The sequence below is a fragment of the Pipistrellus kuhlii genome, unplaced genomic scaffold (genome assembly GCF_014108245.1).
Source record: "Pipistrellus kuhlii isolate mPipKuh1 unplaced genomic scaffold, mPipKuh1.p scaffold_m20_p_1, whole genome shotgun sequence".
NCBI lineage: Eukaryota > Metazoa > Chordata > Mammalia > Chiroptera > Vespertilionidae > Pipistrellus > Pipistrellus kuhlii.
Window position 1 is genome coordinate 44,319,159 of NW_023425404.1, and position 24,909 is coordinate 44,344,067.

The window sequence follows — 24,909 nt, forward strand, 5'->3', positions numbered from 1 at the left end:
AATATCAAAATTTTTTATATTCCTTCTCCAGCTCAGGTTTGCATATTCATTCAACAAATATCTATTGAAAGTCATGTTTTCCAGCTGAAACCGGTTTGGCTCAGTGGATAGAGCTTCGGACTGAAGGGTCCCGGGTTCGATTCCAGTCAAGAGCAGGTATCTTGGTTGCGGGCACATCCCCAGTAGGAGGCGTGAAGGAGGCAGCTGATGGATGTTTCTCTCTTATCGATGTTTCTAACTCTCTATCCCTCTCCCTTCCTCTCTATAAAAAATCAATAAAATATATTTAAAAAAAGGAAAAAAGAAAGAAAGTCATGTTTTCTAGATACTGCTGGGACAACAGGAACAAATAAAACAGATGATAGCTTATGCCCCAAATGAGCTTATGGTTTAGCAGTGAGAAGACAATTAATTAAGTAGTTAGAATAACATGGTTTTAAAAAATATTTTTATTGATTTTTAGAGAAAGAAGAAAGGAGAGAGAGAGAGAGAGAGAGAGAGAGAGAGAGAGAGAGAGAGAGAGAGAGAGAGAGGAAGAGAGAGAGAGAGAAGAAACATCAATGGGAGAGCACAACATGGATCGAGCCCACAACCCAGGCATGTGTCCTGACTGGGAATCAAACCACCAACCTTTTGGTGCATGGGACAACACCCAACCAACTGAACCACAGCAGCCAGGGCTACAGTCATAAGTTAATACTATGGAACAGCACCTGGTAAAACTGCATCTGTTGTGTCAATGTACCAAGGGATCTCAAGGCCAGAGGAGAAAAAATAAAAGGTACATCCTCTTGGAGTACAACTTTGAGTTGAAGATTTGGGGAAAAGCTAGCTATTATTTTTTAATAACAAATACAGATACACTATGGAGAAGAACACAGCATTCACATAGCCTTTAAAATCAAGTTGCAGATTTCTGGCTCATGGCTGACCAGCTCTAGCCCCACCCAGGCCCAGAAGGGTTCATGTTTATCCTCTCCTCCTGTTAGTGATGCCGCAGTGGAAAGTTTGCAAAGCACTGCCACGGCCTCACCTCCAGAAGAGAGTCTGTCCCATGGCAAGCGCTTAACACGCAACAAGATACTCCTGTGCACCCTGGAATGAAGCAAGGCCAAGTGCAGCCTCAGGAATCCAGGTGGGCACACACATACTGAGCCATGGCAGGAAAATGGGAAACAGGAGTAGGGACTGGAGCTGAAGAAAGAATGACTTGGGCTCTCAAGTAACTCTTACTATTACCTAAAGGTACAAGCCCTGAGAAGGAAATCCAGAGTGTGGCTTCCTTTCCACTGCCTTCTTTGTGTAACTGTGCTATGAAAAAGGAAAATCAGATACAACATGAAGTGTCCAGCCTTTGGCCCTGCCTATATGCAAAGACTATTAACCAAAGCCAAAACAAGCAGCCCCGTTTATTAAAACCAATCCAAACCAGAGAGTAATTTTTACAAAAGAACAAACAAAAACTACTCGTAAAAACCTGGTGAAAAGTTTTTTAAACGGACAAAACAGTGCCACGGGTTGCTTTGGAGTACATACCTGCCCCGGGAAGACACGAAGGACTGCTCATGGGAAGGATGGACCACATTGGGGGAGCGGAGATTTGATTGGAGAAGGGGGACTGGACTTCAACTGTACTGGTAATGATTTAATCTCAAGTGAGGGTCGTTAACAAGAGAGAAGTTGTTATTCTTTTCTTTTTAATATATTTTTAATTGATCTTTTACAGAAAGGAAGGGAGAGTGATAGAAACATCGATGAGAGAAAAACATCAACCAGCTGCCTCCTGCACACCTCCTACTGGGGATGTGCCTGAAACCAAGGTACATGTCCTTGACCAGAATCAAACGTGAGACCTCTCAGTCTGCAGGCCGACGCTCTATCCACTGAGCCAAACCAGTCAGGGCTGACATTGTTATTCTTTATCACGCATATTCAAGATTTCATAATAATTTTTACAAGAGCCAATCTGTAAAAGAGCCAAATCTACATTTTCTAAAACAAATTAGAATAAAATCAGCATATTTACATATCTTCCAATAAAACTTGAATTGATCTTACATGTTTAATTCCTTTCTAGCTGTGGGTAAATACAAAGATGTGTACAAAACACAGCCTGTGCTTTGAAACCTAGCTTTTTTAAGATGGCATAGTCATCTCTTTATTTACTTACTATGATATTTATATCCCCCAATTTTTATTTATTTATTTTTAAAATAACCAAATAGCTTCTGCCATATTCTAGAATATTCTTGCAAGAGAAAAAGGACAGAGAATAAGTTGGAATAAGGAGGAATTTCAGGCCAAAAAATGTGACAAGGCAATTGGAGGGAACAAGCTGAAAGGGGGATGAAAAGTTTGTATCTAAGACTATTTGAGCTTAACTTTCCAATTTTTTTAAATTAAATATATTTTATTGATTTTTTTATAGAGAGGAAGGGAGAGGGATAGAGAGTTAGAAACATCGATGAGAGAGAAACATCGATCAGCTGCCTCCTGCACACCTCCTACTGGGGATGTGCTCGCAACCAAGGTACATGCCCTTGACCGGAATTGAACCTGGAACTCTTCAGTCCACAGGCTGATGCTCCATCCACTGAGCCAAACCGGTTTTGGCTTAACTTGCCAATCTTACAACACAAAAGTTAGGATAGCTCAGTGGTCAGCAAACTGCAGTTCGAGAGCCACATGCGGAGCCCTTGATTGTGGCTCTTCTACAAAATACCACATGCGGGTGCGCACGTACGATTTTCGTCTCTCAAAAATAATTTCAATCATTGTACTGTTGATATTTGGCTCTGTTGACAAATGAGTTTGCTGACCACTGGGATAGCTCAAATTGTGCTTTAAAAGTCTTCTTTTAAAACAATGTGCCCGCCAGTGACCATCCCCCCTCTATATTCAGAAGATGGAAGGCTAAAAGCATGAGCCCTGGAGTCAACCAGCCCTGGGTTTAATGGTTATAGATCCATAAATGGGTGACAAATCTCTGAGCCTCTGTTCCTCTCTCTATAAAATGAGCAAAAGCCAGTATTACCTCAGAAGGTGGAGATGATGCTAAATGTGATAGAGTGTGTACTAGGTTCAGTGTCTACCACATGCAAATCCTCAGCCAAAACCATTTCTCATTTGTCCTTGGTCTGGGGGTAATCTTCTATTTGAGGTATTTGTTCCTCTGTGATCCTTGACAGAGTCTGTTGAACAGCAAGGCAGCATCCTATAAGGGCTCTGAGACAGTGTTGCCAGGTGTAGCAAGCCACCGTGTGTAGGCTTTCGAAAATATGAGATAGGTTTCCACCTGGGTAGGAAGTAGCCAAGAAACTTCTTGGCTGTAGCAGAAGCGCTTTAGCATGAAAGTCTTGCTGTCTGCCAGACTGCCACCTGGTTTCTAATTCTCTTGTCAGGTTCTACTCCCTGCTGCTGCCCTTATTGTCCGTCTGCTGGGGAGTCCCTGTCCCTAACTCCGTGCATGCCACTTGGGTATCTGTGCCATCTTAGTTTTTAACTGCCTATTGGTGCTAGCCATGTTTTCTCCTCTTGCCTTCGGGAAGTTATAAGCTTTTCAATTCCTGACTGACTGGCACTAGGGGTTCCCTACTTTTTTGTCTTTGACTCACTTCTGCCTGCTTATGTAGTTTTTGACCCACCTAACTAGTCTCTTTCTCTGACATCGGTATCCCAGGTGTTGACCAATGCTTTGTTTTAACTTATAGGTATAGTGTGGACCTTGACTCACGAATGCTTACCGAGTGATGCAAAAAAAACACTTAGCAACTGGTATGGAATGGGCACTGCCCAGTCAGAATGGTTGTCAGCTATACACAACAGAGATGGTCTTCCTTGCAAATACTGGCAGAACAGAAAAGCCCAGCTCACTAGACTCTGGGCCCCTCCAACCACTCTGATGAGAGGTCTCCTTTCTTAGGACTGGTGCCTCAGATTTGCTTTTACTCCTATGTCCAGGCTCAGCACACCTAGCCTTTTGCTGTTTCCTGAACGCCTGTTATCCACACTACTAGATGTGATCCTCTCATTCCCACTCTGTTCAGCTGTCACTAGGGAAATCCGGGATACTGGCAAACCTTATGAAAGAGATGCCAAAACAGGAAGGCAAAACTTAAAAACAGGAATATATATATTTCAGGGATAGGAAAAACATCATTGTAACAAAAGGTTCTGTTCGGGCACAAAAAGTAGGTAATCAATCAATGTGTTTCTCTCACATTGATGTTTCTTGTCTTTCCCTCTCTCTTCCTCTCTCTCTCTAAAAATCAACAGAAAAATGTCATTGGGTGAGGATTAACAAACAAACAAACAAACACAAGTTATTTCTGTTTTCTTGGTCTGGAAATAGGAAGTCTCTTTTGCACATGCCTTCTATGAACCTTTTGAACCACTTATAGTCAATAAGGAAACATATGGTTGTATGTGATTTACAAATAAAGGGAATGGAAGGAAACCCTACAAATTCTGTTCTATCAAAAAGTTGAATGTTTTTCCTCCAACACCTCCCTAACTCAAAATAAAAAGAGCCACCACCTGGAAGTCCTTCTATGTTTACAGAGATCTTGAACATAGAGAGGAAAGGGACAGTATTTCAAGATGGTTCTTGGGTAGGTCTAGAATTTCTAAGGTTTGGGAATTATTAATATTTGAGGTTAGAGTTAGGAGATGGGGTGTTCTAAGACAATGATTGATAGTAGCCAAAATAAACCAAAAAAGAGAACTTTCCCAGACCCACTCATACCTGCAATAGGATTTTCATGTTGGGAACTTGAATCCACAGATTTACGATGAGTTCCCCACAGCTTCACTGCAGCTGTCTGTCACCAACCACACAGCCCTCTACAGTGCTTTCTCCTTGTTTATTTTATTAATATCCCCCAATTATTTTATTTCAAGAGTTTCAATCTACCCAAAGGCAAAAGGATAACACAGTAAGTACCTGTATACCACTGTCTTTGGTTCACCAAATGTCATCCCTTTGCTGTATTTCTGAGCTTGCTCTCCGCTCTTAGACCTTTTTTCCTGAACCAGTTGACAGTTCCAGATGTCATAACACTTTGCCTCTAGCACCCACATTTCAAAAGAATAAGGGCAGTATCCTATGCATCCACAGCACCACTACTCCACCTCAGGAAATTAAAAGAAATCCCATAATATTATCTAACATTCAGTCCATATTCAACTTTCCCCAATTGTCATCAAATAATCTTATTTATTTATTTATTTATTTATTTATTTATTTATGAGAGAGAGAGAGAGAGAGAGAGAGAGAGAGAGAGAGAGAGAGAGAGAGAGAGAAACATCAATGTGAGAGAAACATATCGACTGGTTGCCTCCTGCACACGCCCTGACCATGGCCCGAGCTGGGGAGGGAGAAGCCTGCAATTGAGGTATGTGCCCTTGACGGGAATTGAACCCAGGACCCTTTGGTTTGCAGGCCGACTCTCTTTTCACTAAGCCAAACTGGTTAGGGCCAAATCATCTTTTATAGCTATTGTATTTTTTTTGCCCCCTAATCTAGGATCCCAAGTTCACATGCCCGAACTGGTTGTCACATCACTTGAGTATTTTAATCTGCCACACTCCCCCTTCCTCCCGTCTTTTTGGCAAGAACACCATAGTGAAGTTATGGCCTTATTGCATCTGACCAGAGACCCATTCTAGGTACTGGTAAGCCTGATCATTAGATTAAAGTGATAACCTCCTCACCTCACCACTGGAAGGGCACAGGTTTCCTAGGTCATCTCTGGTGAGACACTTTGAAATAATGTGCGAGTCCTGTTCTCCAACAACCTTTCGCTCAGAGGTTTTGTGCCTTGGATGAGCCCCTGTCTGAATCAGTCACGGCAGGGCTGGCATTGCACTGGTTTTCTGGCTCTCTCACGCCTTCTGTGGTGTAGTATTTGTTATTCACATCAATCCACCAGCACCCGCCCTCGCTTTCCACGGTGTATATTCTCTCTAGTTACTTCTTGCTGGGCTTTTCCCCCACAGCCTTACTGACCGCGTCTGCCATGGCTGCCTCACCCTGACCTCACCCTCAGCAAATAAAAAACGAACATAACACGTTGCCTACAAAATTTACAGTAATCTACAAAAACGAACACAGTGGCTATGCATATTTATTGGGTTAAAGAGCGTCAACAGAGGAAATCACTTTTTTAAAAGATTAGATTGCCGAAGCACGAACAATCTTTGCTCCTCACTAGGAGAAAGCCACTTGTTCTGTCACAACCAGGCTTTTCGTGATGGTGCTGAACACAGCATCCTCCTCTCTTCAGTTCCCCGATGTGACAGTCCTGGGACAACAGAGGTTTAGAATTCATTTACCCAGAGGTCCCATTTTACCTGGAGGGAGGGGCTCAGAGAGGGGAAGGGCCTTGCCCAGAGTCCCTCAGCTTCTTCATGGCAGAGCCAGGACAAGAACCCATCTTAAAAACACCTGCTCCGATGTTCTCTTCATTCCCTTCCCAAGGGCCTCGTGATTCTGATGTTTAAAGGGCAGGATGAAGCCGTACCATTTCGCTGGTAATTTGCATTTGGCCTGCATCACCTCTGGATACGTTAAGTAACCATTCCCAATAGAAGAATTTTATCAATACTATTATTGTTATAGCATTTTAAAAAATCAATCTTAATTTCTGCACATCAACGGAAAATTTAAGGGGACTGGCTACCATTTCTTTAACCAGGAAAAATAAAGGGTCCCGAGGACCTGCATCAGGCCGCTCTCTGAAAGCTGGACCGCCTGTGGGTGACAGCTCCGGAGATCTTAGAAAAGGGCGTTGGCGGGGGTCCACCCTTTCCCGTCGCCCAAGGTAACGGTGCAGGGAGAGGCGATGCAGGGAGAGGCTTATGCCGGGCTCCAGGAGCTCGTCAAACGCTCACGGGAGAGGAGAAAGTGGGAAACAAAGCCCAGGGTGGAAAAACCCAGCCCGCAGCCCGGGGAGGGCAGGAGACCGCGCCCTCGCTGCTGCGGCACGGCGGCTGCAGAGGCTGCAGGGGCTGCGGAGCGGCGGTGCGGGGCGTGGGACCTGCCTCCCGCCCGCGCACCCGGGGCAGCTCAGTGCTCAGCGCGGCCCCGCGCAGCCCGGGAGGCACGAGGCGGCCCCGCTCCCCGCGCCCAGCCGGCGGGCAGAGCGCCGACGCCGCCGAGCATCCTCCAGCTGCGGGAGGGCGCGGCCACCCCCGCGCTGCGGACCGGGGCTGCACCCCGCGCCTGGTCCCGGCTGGCCCCCACCCAGCCCCTGCGCGCTCACCGGTTCGTGCGTCCATCCCGGAGCCGGCGGTGCGAGCCGTCAGTCAGTCAGCCCGGAGCGCGGGCCACTCGCAGGGCGCGCCGCGGCCAGGCGAGCGCGCGATCAACAGGCGGCCCCGGGCCGGGCACGGCGCCCGGCGCGCGGCAGCGGGGCAGGCTGGGAAGCGTAGTTCCAGCGGCGCGCCTCGCCGGGGCCGCGCGGAGGCGAGACCCCCTGCCTGGTCCCGGATTCTGCGTCCGAACCTCATAAGCGCTCTGCAGGCGAGGATAGCTCAGCCTTGGGGGAAAGCTGTGCAGGCTCTTGGAGAAGCGAGGGCTGCAGACAGGGAGGGTGGCAAGAGCTCTTCAAGCTTGTGGGGAGCTGGTGGGTGCGTGAGCCAGTTCAGATACAGAGAAGGCTCAGATACAGACCAGGCCTGCCCCAGGTTTTACTGGCTCTCCGCGGGCCTGGGGCGCAGGCGTGGGAAAGAGGAGCAGCTGGGGTACAGGCTTGGGGATGATGGGCAGGTGAGCGGGCAGATCTGAAGTTTGGGGGCGAGGGTGTTTGAGAGCCCACGCGCAGGCTGCGGCTTCAGTAGACGTGAGGCTGAACAACTTAGCTCTGAGAGCCTTAGCATCCTTATCTGTAAAGCAGGGTTGTGGGGACCAAATGCGTAGTAGGTGCCTATGTGAAAGCGCACTTAGCACATGCTCAATAAAGGTTCCTTCCCTGGGAGTACAGGGACCTTCCCCTGCACACTTTTAAAAGAAAAAAAAAATTATGTATTATTGATTTTTTACAGAGAGGAAGGGAGAGAGTTAAAAATATTGATCAGCTGCCTCCTGCACACGCCCCACTGGGGATGTGCTGGCAACCAAGGTACATGCCCTTGACCACAATCAAACCTGGGACCCTTCAGTCTGCAGGCTGATGCTCTATCCACTGAGCCAAACCGGTTTTGGCCCGTCCTCCCTGCCCCCACTCTTTTTACCCAGTAAGCCTTACCTATAATGCTAAGCTAAAGATAGCTGGGCTGTGATGGGCTGGGTAAATAAATGTTAAAACCAACCGGTTAATGGTCAGCTGTTTAGCTGGTTCGCTTTATTCCTGAACATGCACTGAGATGTCCTCTCTGCCAGGTTCTTGGGAGCTACAAAGACAGAGAAAAATACTGTCTTGTCTTTGAAACATGGAAGTGGGGTGCGGTGACATAGGACAAATACCGAAATTACTAAAATATACGGCTTAATGGGGTTACCTTCCAGAAGCTTTTTCTATCTCTTTTTTGAACCCTTGCTGCATACTTCTAGTGTAACTTTTGCTTGTAGCACGTAGCTGAATGGTTTGAGGTACTCTGAGTTTTCTAAGTAGCTACTATGCAGTATTTCACACCATGGTGAGATGGGCATCCAGATGTGGTGGAAGAAAAAACTGAAGGGACGGGAGTAGCATTGCTGGTGTAATCTCTGTCTGAAATAGGCAAAGGGTGAATGGAGGTAAAACAGAACCATAATCTGTCAAAACTTTTGCAGCAGCCATTTGGGAAAGCAAAACAAAACAAAACAAAACAGTGCTGCAGAGGAAATTCCCAGTTTGCAAATAATAACATCCCTATGCATCTGTGAACACACTTTCCTGTCTATTCATGTTCTCATTTGATTTTTACAATAACCTATGAAATGCAGAGTGAAGATTTTTCTCCAATTGGAGTTCTAGGCAGCACAGAGAGGTGATATGATTTATTCAAGGTCATCCAGCTGGTCATTCAGCCTATCTTTGCTCCTTCCATGCTGGGTACTCTGAGCCTTTCCCAAAGAGGCACCCTCAGCACTGTCTTTCCTCTGTGCATTTCAACACAGGGCCATACCTTCCCCAGCAAATAGGCTGCATCAGAAAATAAGACAAATTGTCTAAAGCTTTTGGAACTAGCATGCAGAACAATGGCACACAGGTGCTGCTGACTGAGAAACCAGTGTGGTTTCCACTATGAGCTGTGGTAATGGACTGCACCCTGGGTCTCCTGACCAGAATGACAAGTCCAAGCTTGGGAAGATTTCAATGAAATGAAGGTGTGACCAAACCAGCTTAAATCACATCCCCATGTTTTCTGTACATTTGTTATTCCAAACGTCACGTGCAACAGACATGATGTCTTGAATTTGTGTTGTGCATTTGTCACAAATGATAGCCTTCTGATAAATAACAGGACTGCTTACAGATCAAGCTGGCAGTTTTCCCAGAGAAAGCTGATGCTAGGCATACACTGGAGATAATAAAACAATTTTATTCAGATAAAAAAAGAGTAACAAAGATTTGATATAACAAAGATACTCAATAGTGTAAAATGTCTGTGTGTGATTAAATGAAAGGAGCATTATTCAGACAAAAACTATGAAAGGAAGCAGGCATAAAAATGATTTCTTCAGTTAAAGTCATAGTTGGCAGCCAAAGCAGAGGTGCAAGAAATATCTGACAGTCAATGTTGACACTAAACAAAGAAAAAGTTATGAAAAGGAACTTCTAACCAATCTTTGTACTAGGAGGACTAGAAGCTAGTGGGTGTTAATGGATGAGTGGGGAAGATAGAACACTTAACCTTTCTATTTTTACATTAAAATTTAATGGACAGGGACTATATTATGTTATTATATTTGCACCAATAGGTGCAAAGAAATGCTTTCCTTTTAATGATGTAATTGTTCCCCTTTTCTTTCTCATAAATATACCTTGCATTAGTCTCCTAATTGGAACACTAAGTTTCCACCTGAATTGTGCTTCCCAATAGCTATTTTTAAAATCTCAAATAAATGATTATTGCCTTTCAAAAAACTAAGTAAAAAAACACCTTAATGGACAGATATAAATTTCAGTCTGTTTAGTTCCTTAAATCTAAGTCTAAAAAAATTTAAAGGAGCCTGCCCAGTGTGGTTCAGTGGTTGAGCATCTACCTATGAACCAGGAGGTCAGTGTTGGATTCCCAATCAGGGTACATGCCTGGGTTGTGACTTAATCCCCAGGAGGGGGCGTGCAAGAGGCAGCTGATCAATATCAATGATTCTCATCATTGATGTTTCTATCTCTTACCCTCCCTTCCTTTCTGAAATCAAGGAAATATATATTTAGTTAAAAATGTTTTAAAGGAGAAAAGGATGCCAGTCATGCCTATCATCAGTTGAAACCCATCATTATTTCTGGACCATACCTTGTAAGTTTAAGTTTTCAATTTGCTTGTTGAAAAATGAAAAAGTAAAATTGATACAGAATCCTAGAGCTGGAAGGAACCTTACAGATCATCTTGCCTAGTCTCTTCTTCATGAAAATACATCAACAGTAGAAGTCATCTGGTAGAAAGTAAAAAATTCTACTTGGCTGTTACAATGAAGTATTTTTGTTATTCACAATGGAAAATGTACATACCTCATTAGAAACATGTCAGAGATACTATTGCTTACCTACTCAACATCCATCCCATCCTTCTTGTTTTCAGAGGCCTGCACATGTGTTCACCCAATAGAGAAGATGACCCTATTACCATCTCAGAGGTGCACTCCTAAACCTGTCATGGGCAAGGGGGATAGGATCCTCTTGTCCTTTTGATTGGCCAGTGAGAGATTAGAGGTGGGAATGTGACCCAGTTCTAGCTAGGGAGAACTGAGGAGAGGTCTACTGATGGCCTTCTGGGAAAGATTTTCTTGCTCTTAAACGGAGACATACAGGGAAATACGCCACTGTCTCCACTGGATGTTTTTACATATGGCTGTGTTACCTGAAACTGGAATAGCCATCTTAGAACCATCAGGGGATCTAGCCTTAGGACAAAGTCAGCACACTGGTGATAGCAGAATGAAGAGATAGAATGATGTTGTTGTTGAGTCAGTAAGTCAATCAGCCCTGGTCTGCCCTACTTCTGGATTTCCTGTTATGTGAGATAATAAATATCCTTATTGTTGAGTCAATTTGAGATGGAGTTTTCTATTACTTGAAGCTGAACGCATACTAAGTGTTACAGATGAAATGTGAAAGTTCGTTCTTTGGGTGGACTGAAAAACTATTTCTTAAAGTTGATAAAAACAAACAAGAACCACAAGCCACAGGCAAAAGATGGGGATATTATCATGTAATAGATACAAAGACATTACAAAAAAAGGGAAATTTCAGGCCAATATCTATCATAAAAATAGATACAAAAATCCTCAAAATTTTTAACAAATCATAACCAACAATGCATAAAAAGAGATATATTATAAATGAGTGGGACTTATTCTAGGTATGCATCACTGGTTCAGCAGTCAATCAGCAGGCTAAATTAAAAAAATCACATGATACAGAAAAAGCATTTGACAAAATCCAACATTCATGGGTTTTAACATTAGACAAACCTGGGTTTGAACCCAGACATTTATTACCTGGCTGATTGTGACCAAGTTTCTTTATTTTTTATTTTTCATTTCCATGCCTATTTTCTTCATCTCTAGTCAGGGTAACAGCATACAGAATTGTTTTGCAGATTAAATTAAATAATTTGTGTCAAGTATGCTACAAAGAATATGGTAAACAGTATAGCATTGATGATTGTGTTGATGAACCATGAATTAAGTCATATTTATAGTGAAATTGGCAGCAAGCATCTAAAAGCGAATCACTATAATAGTGATAATCTTAAATGACATCACAGTAATGCAATTTGCAAAACCCAGAATGTGAGAAACTCTACAAGACAAATAGCTCATTTCCTCAATAAATAAATTGTAAGAAAAGTAAAAGAGGGAGAGCTTATAGATACATAGAAACAAGAGAGAAATAACCAGTGCAGTGTGTAGATTTTCATTTGAGCAAAGCAGATAGTTTAAAAAATCACATTAGGAGCCCTGGCCCATGTGGCTTGGTTAGTTCAGTGTAATCCCATGCACCAAAAGATCCTGGTTCAATTCCAGTCAGGGCCAATACCTAGGCTGCAGGCTTGATCCCAGGGTGTGTGCGGTTCTCTCTCCCATTGATGTTTCTCTCTCTCTCGCTCCTTACTTCCTCTCTTTCTCAAATCAATAAAAACACACTTTAAAAGAATACATTTAATAAAAAAAGAAAAAAATCACATTGGGGAAAATGTGAACATAGGGTATTTGATTATATTAAGGTGCTATTTTAAATGTAATAATGATGTCATTATATATATATATATTTCCCCTCCCCTGAAAGATGTTTTTGTGTTTTTAAAAAATATATATATTTTATTGATTCTTTACAGAGAGGAAGAGAGAGGGATAGAGAGTTAGAAACATCAATGAGGGAGAATCATCAATCAGCTGCCTCTTGCTGCTGGGGATGTGCCCGCAACCAACATACATGCCCTTGACCAGAATCGAATCTGGGACCTTTCAGCCTGCAGGCCGATCCTCTATCCACTGAGCAAAACCGGTTTCAGCTCATTATATATTTTTTAAAAGAGTTATATTGTGGAAGGATACTACTGAATATTGCTGAAAAATACTGATTTTTTTTTTTAAATGAAAGAAATGATATTTCGGGTTTGCTTTTAAAATAATCCAGTGTGAGCCGAAACCAGTTTGGCTCAATGGATAGAGCGTCGGCTTGGGGACTGAAAGGTCCCGGGTTCGATTCTGGTCAAGGGCACATACCTTGGTTGCGGGCATGTCTCCAGTAGGGGGTGTGCAAGAGGCAGCTGATCGATGACTCTCTCATCGATGTTTCTAACTTTATCTCTCTCCCTTCCTCTCTGTACAAAATCAATAAAATATATTTAAAAAAATAATAATCCAGTGTGAGAGTGGTGGTTGGGTGGCAGGGCAGGGGTATAGATTAAATAACCTTGGTCATGAATTAATAATAGTTGAGAGATGGGGCTTTATTATATTTTTAAGTGCAACTTCATTGAGATATAGTTCATAACTCATAAATTTACCCCTTTAAAGTGTACAATTCAACGTGTTTTTAGTAAGTTAACAAAGTTATGTAACTGTCACTCAATCTAACATTTTCAAATTCCCCCCAAAAAACACTATACATATTAGTAGTCACTCCCTCTTCCCATCACACTCTCAGACCCTAGAAACCATTCATCTATTTCCTGTCTTCCCTGAATTTGCTTATTCTGAACTTTTCATAAAAGTGGGATCATAAAACATGTGATCTGCCGAGACCTGTATGGTGAGGTTCAGAATCTGAAGTAGGGGCTGACCCACAAATGAAAATGCTATACAAGATACAGGAATTTAGAAGTCATTGGGGATGGAGGGGGAAGGTGGAGCCTCTTTCTTGAAGAGACACACTGAGTCCTGGCCTTGTCTGCTTTTTTATTCCGTTTTAGATACACATCTTGCCCTCAGTAAAGCATGGCAAACTCATAGCAGACAGACAATCTCAAATGTCAGTAAAGATCAGTAAGATCCAGTAAACATACTTGAAGAAGCCAAGCTTTCCACCTGCCTTTGCCGGCCTAAACCTCCACTCAAGGCTACAAAGTTTCAATTATAGAAGGTAAACAAATCCAAACAGAAATGGCGGCAGCCATGGAGCAAGCAGGAGGTTTGGTTTTACTCCAGGCTACAAAGTTTCAATTGTAGAAGGTAAATAAATTCCAGATACCAGGACCTTTGCTTGGGTTGCTGGGGGACATGGCCAGCCTGCAAACCACCACAGGCCCCTCACCCAGGTCACCCCACATCCCAAGGGAACCCCCACCCTGATCCAGGACACCCTTCAGGGCTAACCAGCTGGCCCCCACCCATACACCAGGCCTCTATCCTATCTAATAAAAGAGTAAAATGCAGATTGACCATCACTCCAACCCTACAATAACTGCCCCCATGTGGTCAAAGATCCTGCCCCCATGTGGAAACAAGATGGCTGCCACAAGATGGCCAGCAGGAGATGGCAGTTAGGAGGCACCAGGCCTACAAGGGAGGGCAGTTAGGGGTGACCAAGCAGGCAGAGGAGGGAAGTTGGGGGCGAACAGGCTGGCAGGTTAGCAGTTAGACATCAATCAGGCTGACATGGGAGTGGTTTGGGGGTGATCAGGCTAGCAGGCAGAAGCAGTTAGGGGCAATCAGGAAGACAGGCAGGTGAGCAGTTGGGAGCCAGCAGTCCTGGATTGTGAGAGGGATGTTCGAATGCCCATTTAACATCCCTCGAGGTGTCCCAGATTGGAGAGGATGCAGGCTGGGCTGAGGGACCACCTCCTCCCCCCCGTGGACAAATTTTGTGCACCAGGCCTCTAGTATTATATATTTCTTCTCGTGTCAGCTTCATTAATTTGTATCTTTCTGCCGGGACCGGTTTGGCTCAATGGATAGAGCGTCGGCTTGGGGACTGAAGGGTCCCAGATTCGATTCTGGTCAAGGGCATGTACCTTGGTTGTGGGCACATCCCCAGTAGGGGGTGTGCAAGAGGCAGCTGGTCTCTCTTTCTCTCTCATCGAAGTTTCAAGCTCTCTATCTCTCTCCCTTCCTCTCTGTACAAAATCAATAAAATATATTAAAAAAAATTTGTGTCTCTCTAAGAATTTATCCATTTCCCCTTAGTTATCTAGTTTGTTGGCATTTAATTGTGTATAATATTCACTTATTACCCTTTTTATTTTTGTAAGGTCAGTAGTGATGTCTCCTCTTTAATTGCTAATTTTGGTATTTGAGTCCTCTTTTTTTTTCTAGACTAGTCTAGCCATAGGTTTACAAATTTTGTTGATCTTTTCAAAGAACCAACTTTTAATTTTGTTGATTTTTCTCTATTATTTTCTAATGTCCATTTAATTTATTTCTGCTCTCATCATTATTAGCGTTCTCATGGCTCCAGATAGTTTCATTGGTGAGCTTTACCAAGTATTTAAGAAAAAAATAATATCAATTTGCTGTAATTTCTTCCAGAAAACAAAAGCAGAGGGAATACTTCCTAACTTATTACCCTGATGCCAAAATCAGACAAAGACATTACAAAAAAAGGGAAACTTCAGGCCAATATCTATCATAAAAATAGATACAAAAATCCTCAAAATTTTTAACAAATCATAACCAACAATGCATAAAAAGAGATATATTACAAATGAGTGGGACTTATTCTAGGTATGCATCACTAGTTCAGCAGTCAATCAGCAAGCTAAATTAAAAAAATCACATGATACAGAAAAAGCATTTGACAAAATCCAACATTCATTTATAATAAAAAGCTCCCTGCAAACTACAAATAAAGAACTTTCTATTTGGTAAAGAGCATCTGTAAAATCTATATAGCTGACATCATACTTAATGATGAGAAATGAGATGCTTTCCTCATAAAATCCGAAACAAAACAAGGAGGTCTCCCCTTGCTATTTCCTATTCATCATTGTAGAAGTCCTGCTTAATGCAACAAGACAAGAAGTGGAGTTCGGCAATGGGGAAAGTATTTTCAGGTTGAGAAGGAAGAAATAAAACACTCTGTGTTCATAGATGACATAAGTGTCTATGTAGAAAATTCCAAAGAATCACTTTAAAAATACCTCCTGTAGTGAGGTTGCCATAAGTGATTACAGTGAGGCTGTAGGACACAGATCAGTCTCTAAAAGTCAGTTGCTTTCCTGATTGGAATTTGAAAAAAGCCAACACCATTTGCATTAGTACAAAGAAACAGAAAAAGAAAAAAAATACTTAGGTATATGTATAATATCTTTCTGAAGGAAATAAAACTCTGATGAAAGAAGTCAAAGAATGGGGAGATATTTCATGTTCCTGGATAGGAAAACTCAATATTGTTAGGATGTAAATTCTTCTTAACTTGACCTATAGATTTAATGCATTCCTAATCAAAATCTTATCAAGTTATTTTATAGATATCAACAAAATGATTCCAATGTGAATATGGAGCAGCAAAAGACCAGAATAGCCAATACCACACTGAAGAATAAAGTCATGAGGATTTACATTACTCATCTTCAAGACTTACTATGAAGCCAGAGTAATCAAGACAATGTGGTGTTGGTGAATTAATAGATCAGTGGAACAGAATAGAAATCCCAGAAATAGATTAACACAAAAAGGGTTAACTTATCTTTGACAACAAAGCCAAGGAAATTTAGTAGACTAGTCTTTTCAACAAATGGAAATGAAAAATAACTAGACATCAATATGCAAAAGAATGACTCTAAACATAAACTTTTCACCATTTACAAAAAATAAGATGGATTATAAATCTAAAGGCAAAACAAAAAATTATAAAATTTTTAGAAGATAACATAGAAAAAAATCTAGTTGACTTTGGATTTGATGATAACGTTTTAGACATATCACCAAAAGCAGATCCATGAAAGAAAAAAAAAAATGATGTTGGACTTAATTAAAGTTGAAAAATTTGGTTTGGAGAATGATACTGTTAAAAGAATGAAAAGTCAAGCCATAGGCTGGGAAAAAATATTTGTTCAGATTTGAAGAAGTTGGAATCATCATACATTGCCAATTGAACTGTAAAATGGTGTAGTTGCTATGGAAAATAGTTTAGTGGTTCCTCAAAAAACTAAACATAGAATTAACTATGACCTGGCAATTCTACTCCTAGATATCTACCCAAAGAAATTGAAAGCAAGGACTTGGCCGAGACCGGTTTGGCTGAATGGATAGAGCGTCGGCTTGGGGACTGAAGGGTCCCGGGTTCGATTCCGGTCAAGGGCATGTACCTTGGTTGCGGGCACATCCCCAGTGGGGGGTATGCAAGAGGCAGCTGATCGATGACTCTCTCTCATCGATGTTTCTAACTCTCTATCTCTCTCCCTTACTCTCTGTACAGAATCAATAAAAATATATTAAAAAAAAAAAAAAAAAAAAGCAAGGACTTGAACAGATGTTAATATATAAATGTTTATTGCAGCATTATTTTTTTTTCAAAAGCCAAAATGTGGAAACAACCCAAGTGTCCATCACCAGAAAAATGAACAAACAAAATGTGATATAGTCCTACAATGGAATATTATTGAGCCATAAAAAGAAATGAAACTCTGACACATGCTATAACATGGGTAAACCTTGAAGACATCATACTAAATGAAATAAACCACACACAAAAGAACAGATGTTGTAAGTTTCTACTTACATAAAATATCTAGAATGGGCAAATTCAAAGAAACAGAAAGTAAATTAGAAACTACCAGTGGTTAGGGGAAGCAGCATTGCTTTGTGGTTATAGTTTCTGTTTAGAATGATGAAAACGTTTCAGAAACAGACAGTGGTGATGGTTGCACAACTTTGAGAATATAATTAATACCACTAAATTGTATATTTTAACATGGTTTATTATTAAAAAATATGGTTAAAGTGGCTAATTTTATATGAAATTTACCATAATTAAAATACTAGTAATGTAATATGAATATGTAGCTCATTGAATTTTATATTTTAAATGGATAATTATATGGCATGTGAATAATTCTATCTAATAAAGAGGTAATATGCAAATTGACCATCACTTGAACACACAAAGAAGGCCATCCCCATGTGGACACAAGATGGCTTCCACAAGAAGGCCAGCAGGGAAGGGCAGTTTAGGGGGACTGGGCCTGCAGCGGAGGGCAGTTGGGAGGAATCAGGCCTGCAGGGGAGGGCTGTTGGGGGAGACAAGGCCTTCAGAGGAGGGCAGTTGGGGGGAACCAGGCCTGCAGGGGAGGGCAATTGAAAGTGACCAGGCCTCCAGGGGAGGGCAGTTAGGGATGACCAGGCCGGCAGGGAAGGGCTGTTAGGGGCAATTGGGCCAGCAGGCAGAGGTTGTTAGGGGTGATCAGACTGGCGGGGGGAGGGGAGAAAGGAGTTAGGGTCAATCAGGCAGGTAGGCAGGTGAGCAGTTAGGAGCCAGCAGTCCCAGAAGGATGTCCGGCTGCTGTTTTCGGCCCAATCCCTAGGATCAGGCCAAACCAGCAGTTGGACATCTCCCGAGAAGTCTTAGGTTGGAGAGGGTACAGGCTGGGCTGAGAGGACACCCTCCACCCCATGCACGAATTTTGTGCACCAGGCCTCTAGTTTCTTAATAAAGCTGTTAAAATATATAATCATATAAGTATAGTATAATTAACTTATATATTTTGCTATTGATGAATAATTGATTGGTTCCAGTTTTTGTTCTTCTGAATGATGCTGCAATGGACATTTTCACACATGTCTCCTGGTAGACCATGTAGGCACAGGATTTTCAATAGGTCATATACAGTTTATGTTATTAGAATTTATGATTTGTAGGAAATGCACATACACAGATTTGTGTTTTTCAAAGTGGTTCTATCAAATTATACTTCTCTCAGCAGTGCATAAAATTCATATCTTCATTGATAATTGGTGTTGCCAAACTTAACTTTTTCCAATCTTCTGAGTATAAAATGGTTATCCTTTCTGGACTTAATGTGAAGTTTTGGGATTTTAATAAGATTTAGCATCTTTTCATAGGTTTATTTCATCTTCTATAAAATTCTAGTTATGGCATTGGATTATTTGTCTTTTCTTAGTTGTACTAGAGATCCAGTGCATGAGATTCATGCACTGGGGTGGGAAGGGGTCCTTCGATCCAGCCTACACACTTTCTTAGTTTGGGACCCCTATGGGATGTCTGCCTGCCAGCTTAGGCCCGATCCCCCAGGGATCTCTCTGTCCGGGACCCCTTGCTCCTTACCGCCCATCTGCAATGGAGGTGGGAGAGGCTCCCGCTACTGCCACTGCGCTTGTCAGCTGTGAGCCTGGCTTCTGGCTTAGCAGCGCTCCCCCTGCATTGAGCATCTGCCCCCTGGTGGTCAGTGCATGTCATAGTGACTGGTTGTTCTACTAGTCATTGCTCCATTCAGTCCATTTGCTTATTAGGGTTTTATTATATAGAAGTTAGCTCTTTAAAAAAGTCTAAATATTAATCTTTGGCTGGTTGCATATATTACAAATAAAATATTCTTTGCTACCAGAACCTATTCAGTTTCTCAATTCAGATAGCCAGAGTATAAATATTGAAGAATGCCTAGTGTTCAGAGTCTATTGGTTCCTGATTTTCATATAAAAATTAGCTGAAGTTTGAATAATGAAGTATAAACCAAATACTTTATTCAAATATTTTTGGTTCCTAAGACACCTGTATTTCTCTTAATCTCTAATTTAATTATTCTTCAAAGTATCTTTTGTTTAGCAGAAGTTCTTAATTTAAATATTATGCTTGTCAATCTTTTTTTTATGAATAAAGCTTTTTTTGGTCTTACTAAAAAAGTCTTTTATTTTATTTTTAAAAAAATATGTCATTGATTTTTTTACAGAGAGGAAGGAGATGGATAGAAAGTTAGAAACATCGATAAGAGAGAAATATCGATCAGCTACCTCCTGCATACCTCCTACTGGGTAAGTGCCACAACCAAGGTATATACCCCTTGACCAGAATTGAATCTGGGACCCTTGAGTCCGCAGGCCGATGCACTATCCTCTGAGCCAAACCGGTCAGGGCAGAAGTCCTTTCTTTTTAAAAAAATGTTTTTATTGATTTCAGAGAGGAAGGGAGAGAAAGAAACATCGATGATGAGAATCATGGATTGGCTTCAGTGGAAAGGTCAATGCTCTAACCACTGAGTGAGCCCCACCTAGAGCTCATATAAACTTTAGAATTAGCTTGTCATATTTCTTGCAAAGCCATATTAGGATATTAATTGCTGTTGCATGGAATATACAGATCAATTTAAAGAGTATTGACATTTTTTTATGATTCTGTATCTTCATGAACATGGCATAGGCTTTTAAAATTTTCTTTCAGTTTTATTTAATTTATTTTCAAAATTGTTTTAATTTAATATCTTAATAAGGTTAAACTTTTCTCTACAAAGGTTTTGCTCATGCTGTATTAGATTAATTCCTTTGTTCTATCTATTATGTCATTTAATCTACTAATATTTTAATACTAGAGGCCTGGTGCACAAATTTGTGCACCGGTGGGGTCTCTTGGACTGGCCTGCACCCTCTTGTAATCTGGGATCCTTAGGAGGGCATTGGAGAGCCAGTTTCGGGCCGATCTCCCAGGCTAGGCTGAGGCACCCTACTGGTGCATGGGGGTCTCTAGTATGTATATAAATCTTTGGTTTATCTCTTCCTGTCCAACCCTCTCCCCCCTTCCCTCTGAGATTCATCAGTCTGTTCCTTTCCTTGCCTATAGTTTCTGCTCCTGTGTCTGCCCCCTGGTAATCAGTGCATGTCATAGCTTCTGGCATTGTCAGCTGGTTGGCTGGTTGCTTAGGCTTTTATAGATATAGACTGAGGCACCCTTGCATTTCTGGGATAATGTCATCTTGTTCATGTTGGGCTATCTTTTGTATGCACTGTGAGGTTTGGATTAATAAAAATTTTAAGATTCTCATATACATCAGTGTGATGCCTTCCTCAACTGGTTTTGAGCAGGATTATACTGGGGTTTTTGATTATGGTTATACTATGAAATAAGTTGGAATTGTTTCTGCTACTTCTGTTACATAAGATTGGATTACTCTCTTCCTTGAAAGGTGAATAGAATTTTCCAGCAAGATTTTCTGATACTGACATTTTTTTGGTAGCAAGATTTCAAACTAGTATTGATTTAATTTCTTTAATGATTATAAAAAGCTTCAGATTTTTTATGTCTTCATATGTTATTTTAAGCAAGTTGTTTATGATTATAGCTTTCAAGTCCCACTTGCTTAGATTAATAAGGTCATTTTTTTTTCTTTAAATTTCCCACTCAATTATCAGTTTCATTTAAAAACTATTCTAAATTGTAGATACTTTAGTAGGAGGAGTTCTTCATAGTTTAGTCTTCCAGCTTGCTAAAACCAAAAATGTACTTCTCCAACTTTACTAGATATTGTCAGTTAGCTCTTCACAGTAGTTGCACCAACTTAAGCTGTTTTTATTGTTCAACAATCTCACCAGTACTGAGAATTGTCTAATTCTTTAATTTTTTATAATCTCATACTATTATGAAATTATAGTTTTAAATTAAGTTTCTTTGCTTATTGGTAAGGTTGAGTATCTTTCCCTAGATTTATTAGCCAAATGAGTTTTAAATTTTATCTTTTGTAAATAGCCGTTCATAACTTTTGACTTCTTCTAGTGGATGTTTATCTTTTTTTTTTTTTTTTTTTTAAATTGTCACTCAAAGATATATTCATTGATTTTTAGAGAGAGGGGAAGAAAGTGAAAGAGATAGAAAAAGAGAAACATCACTGAGAGAGATACATTGACTGATTGCCTCCCATACGTGTCCTGACTGGGATTGAAACTGTAACCTAGATATGTGCCCTTGGTATGCAACCTTTTTGGTGTATGGGGAAGACACTGCAACTAACTGAGCCAGCAAGAGCTTTATATGTATTGCACATGTGCAAGTCAACTTAGCCTTTTATAGATATAGAATAAACTTGCTTAATTAGAACTTCTTTCTAATTTAGCTAAACTTTCTCCAGCCCAGTGAAGCACCTTGGGACCTGAAAAGTGGCATGGACAGCGCCTGACATCCCCCGCAGAGGCCAAGCTTCCATCCAGCAGGCAGCTCCTGACGCTGCCCACGAGGTCCAGGTGGCCATCGGGACTGGGCTGGTCCGGCAGATAGTGCTGACTCTGCTCGCGGGGTCCTCACAGCGATGGGAACCTGGCTGGAGTCATGGACAGGGCCTGAGGCTGACTGTCCAGTCCAGGTGGCAATCGGGACCAGGAAGGCAGCCTGGCCAGTGCCTGACGTCACCGCGGGATCCAGGCTGCGATAAGGACCTGGCAGGCCCGGCAGGCAACGTTTTATGTCACCTGCAGGGTGCAGGGGGCTATTGGGACCGGGCAGGCACCTGACATCACCCGAGAGGTGCAGGCAGCGATCGGGACTGGGTAGGCAGAGTGGACAGTGCCTGACGTTGCCTGCAAGCTCCGTAGGCGGGGGGTGGCCAGGATTTCTGGGATCATTGTCTGCCCCTGGGCCACCTGAGGACACCGGTGGAGCAGGCCAGGGTTGAAGATTTTAATGAAAATGCCGTGACTGTGCCCAGGCCCACTGCGCCCTGTCCCTGGCGAGGAGAGGGAAGTGGGCAGTTAGGAAGCCCCCGGGGCTCTGAAGTGGCTGGGAACAACCTGTAGGTGAGCTACCAGGAAGAGGTGCTGAACCATGAAGATGCAGAGGGCTGGCTGAAGGAGGTGAGCAAAGGTGCAGATGAGGCGGCTCTTGCCAGTGCTGAGCTGAAAAAGTACATGGAAAGCCTGATGGACAAAATTGCCTTTCTGAAGAAGGTGCATGTCCAGTATGCTCAGATCTCCGTAGAGATGGAGGTGTTCTCCAAGTCCAACCTCTCCGCTATGCTCAAGGACATCCGCACCCAGTATGAGAAGGTGGCTGCCAAGAACATGCAGAATGCTGAAGAATGGTACAAGAGCCACTTCACCATGCTGACAAAGAGCACTGCCAAGAGCACCTACGTGGTACGGGCCAGCGATTGCTCAAGGCCAAGACCCTGGAGACTGAAGCAAGCTGCGGCATGAACAAAGCGCTGGGAAAGCAGCTGCAAGAGCTGGAGGATAAGCATAACTCCGACATTAGTGCTATGCAAGACACAGTCAACAATTAGAAAATGAGATGAGAACCACAAAGAGTGAAATGGCAAGATATTTAAAAGAATACCAGGACCTCCTCAATGTGAAGATAGTTTTGGACATTGGCATTGCAGCTGACAGGAAACTGTTGGAAGGTGAGGAGACCTGGTTCGGTTTCACCAGCGTGGGAAGCATAGCCAGCGGCTACTCCCAGAGTTCCCAGGTCTTTGGTTTACATTTACAGAATAGCTCCTACTTGATGTCTGCTCACTCCTTCCCTTCTTAATACACCAGCCACATCCAGGAGGAGCAGATCTAGGTGGAGGAGACCATTGAGGCTGCAAAAGCTGAGGAAGCTAAGGATGAACCCCCTTCTGAAGGAGAAGCTGAAGAGAAGGAGAAGGAGAAGGAAGAGGCAGAGGAAGAGGAAGAAGGTGCCAAGGAAGAATTTGAGGATGCAAAGTAGGAAGAAGGAGGTGAAGGTGAAGAAGAAGATGCCCAAGAAGCTGAGGATGAGAAGATGAAGGTGCTGGAGAGGAGCAAGCAACCAAGAAGAAAGATTGAGCCCCCCTTTTCCTTAATTATTTCAGGAATAATCTTCCTGAAACCAGGTCAACCCCATCACCAACCAAGCAGTTGAGTTCCCGATACTATATGAGTTAAGAAGTCAATATATATATAACATTCTGAGGTGACTCAGGTTGGACATTAAATGTTATGCTATGACTTTTCTCCTTATGCAGAGTATCTGTTTGCTTGCAGAGTGGCTTTCTGGCTTGCTGCCAGCCTGTGCACGGTCCACACTTATGAGTTCAGGATCTCTGACTATGTGAATAATTCAGATGTTTACAATAAAAACACATGAATACACGAATTCACTATTGTTAATGTTAAACTTCATGGAAAAAATAGTCCTTTGAATATTTGTTGGTTAGAAATTAAAGACCTCAAATCATGTGCAATAAACAGCAAATAAAGTTACACTGAATGACAAAAAACAACAACAAAACATTAAAGGCCAGGAAATGTCAAAAGAACTGGGGAACCGTTTCCAGATCAGGAAGGGAAGTCACAGGGTATATATTATTGCTATGAATACAGTATTTCCTACTACTTACATCATATACAATGTAATGTCTTAAATGCCTTCCTATTGCATGAAGTATGTATTCTCATAGAGTAATACTGGTAGATATGTTATAGTTATGGCAGTATGTCATATCCTATCTATATTAATAAAAGGGTAATATGCTAATTAGACCTTGAGACCTTCCAGATGTCCTTCTGGACAAAGCCACGGTGGCAGAGCTGAGGCAGAAGTGGTTTTGGGTGATCAGGCCAGGAGGGGAGGGCAATTGGGGGTGGTCAGGCTGGCAGGGGGGTGAAGTTGGGGGCAAGCAGGCCAGCATGCAGAGTGGTTAGGGAAGATCAAGCAGGTAGGCAGGTGATTGGTTAGGAATCAGTAGTCCCAAATTGCGAAGAGTTTGTCCAACTGCAGGCTTAGGTCTGATCCTACAGGGGTCCCAGATTGCAGAGGACGCAGGCCAGGCTCTGACCCCCCCCTCCCCAGCACAAATTTCGTGCACGAGGCCACTAATATCATATAAACAAGTTTATAAATATTCAAATAAAAACTTCCAAGTTCTTCAGTAAACTTTTCCTTAGTGGAAGACAATTTATATGCCATCTCATTACTAGATGATAAACCCTTTGAGGGTAATTTCTTCTATTTTCTTGAAATATTACATGATCTCATCTACACTAATAAAAGCTTAGGTGGCCCTCACACCCTCAGGTCATCACAAGATGGCAACCCCCACATTGTCACAAGATGGCTGGTAGAGGAGGGCAGTTGTGGGTGATAAGCCCAGCAGGGGAAGGCAGTTGGGGGCCATCAAGCCAGCAGGGGAAGGCAGTTGGGGAGAACCAGGCCAGCAGGGGAGGGCAGTTGGGGGTGACCAGGCCTGCAGAGGAGGGCAGTTGAGGGTGACCAGGCCAGTGGCAGAAGTAGGTAGGGGCAATCAGACAGGCAGGCAGGCAAGTGGTTAAGAGCCAGCAGTCCAAGATTATGAGTTGGACATCCCCCGAGGGGTTCCAGATTGGAGAGGGTGCAGGCTGAGGGACATCTCTCC

The 24,909-nt window shown here is 42.4% G+C and overlaps 1 protein-coding gene and 1 pseudogene across 2 annotated transcripts in view; one reads left to right on the top strand and one right to left on the bottom strand.

Annotated features, from left to right (window-relative positions):
• TMOD2 (tropomodulin 2) overlaps positions 1 to 7,397 on the bottom strand; it is a 54,159-nt gene extending 46,762 nt beyond the window's left edge. For both annotated transcript variants that reach the window (XR_006741810.1, XM_036441920.2), the window contains exon 1: positions 7,263 to 7,397. The gene's annotated coding sequence lies outside the window, so the exon portion shown is untranslated. The remainder of the gene's footprint in view (positions 1 to 7,262) is intronic.
• Positions 6,510 to 23,432, top strand: LOC118719301 (annotated as a pseudogene).
• Positions 23,433 to 24,909: the final 1,477 nt, after the last annotated feature.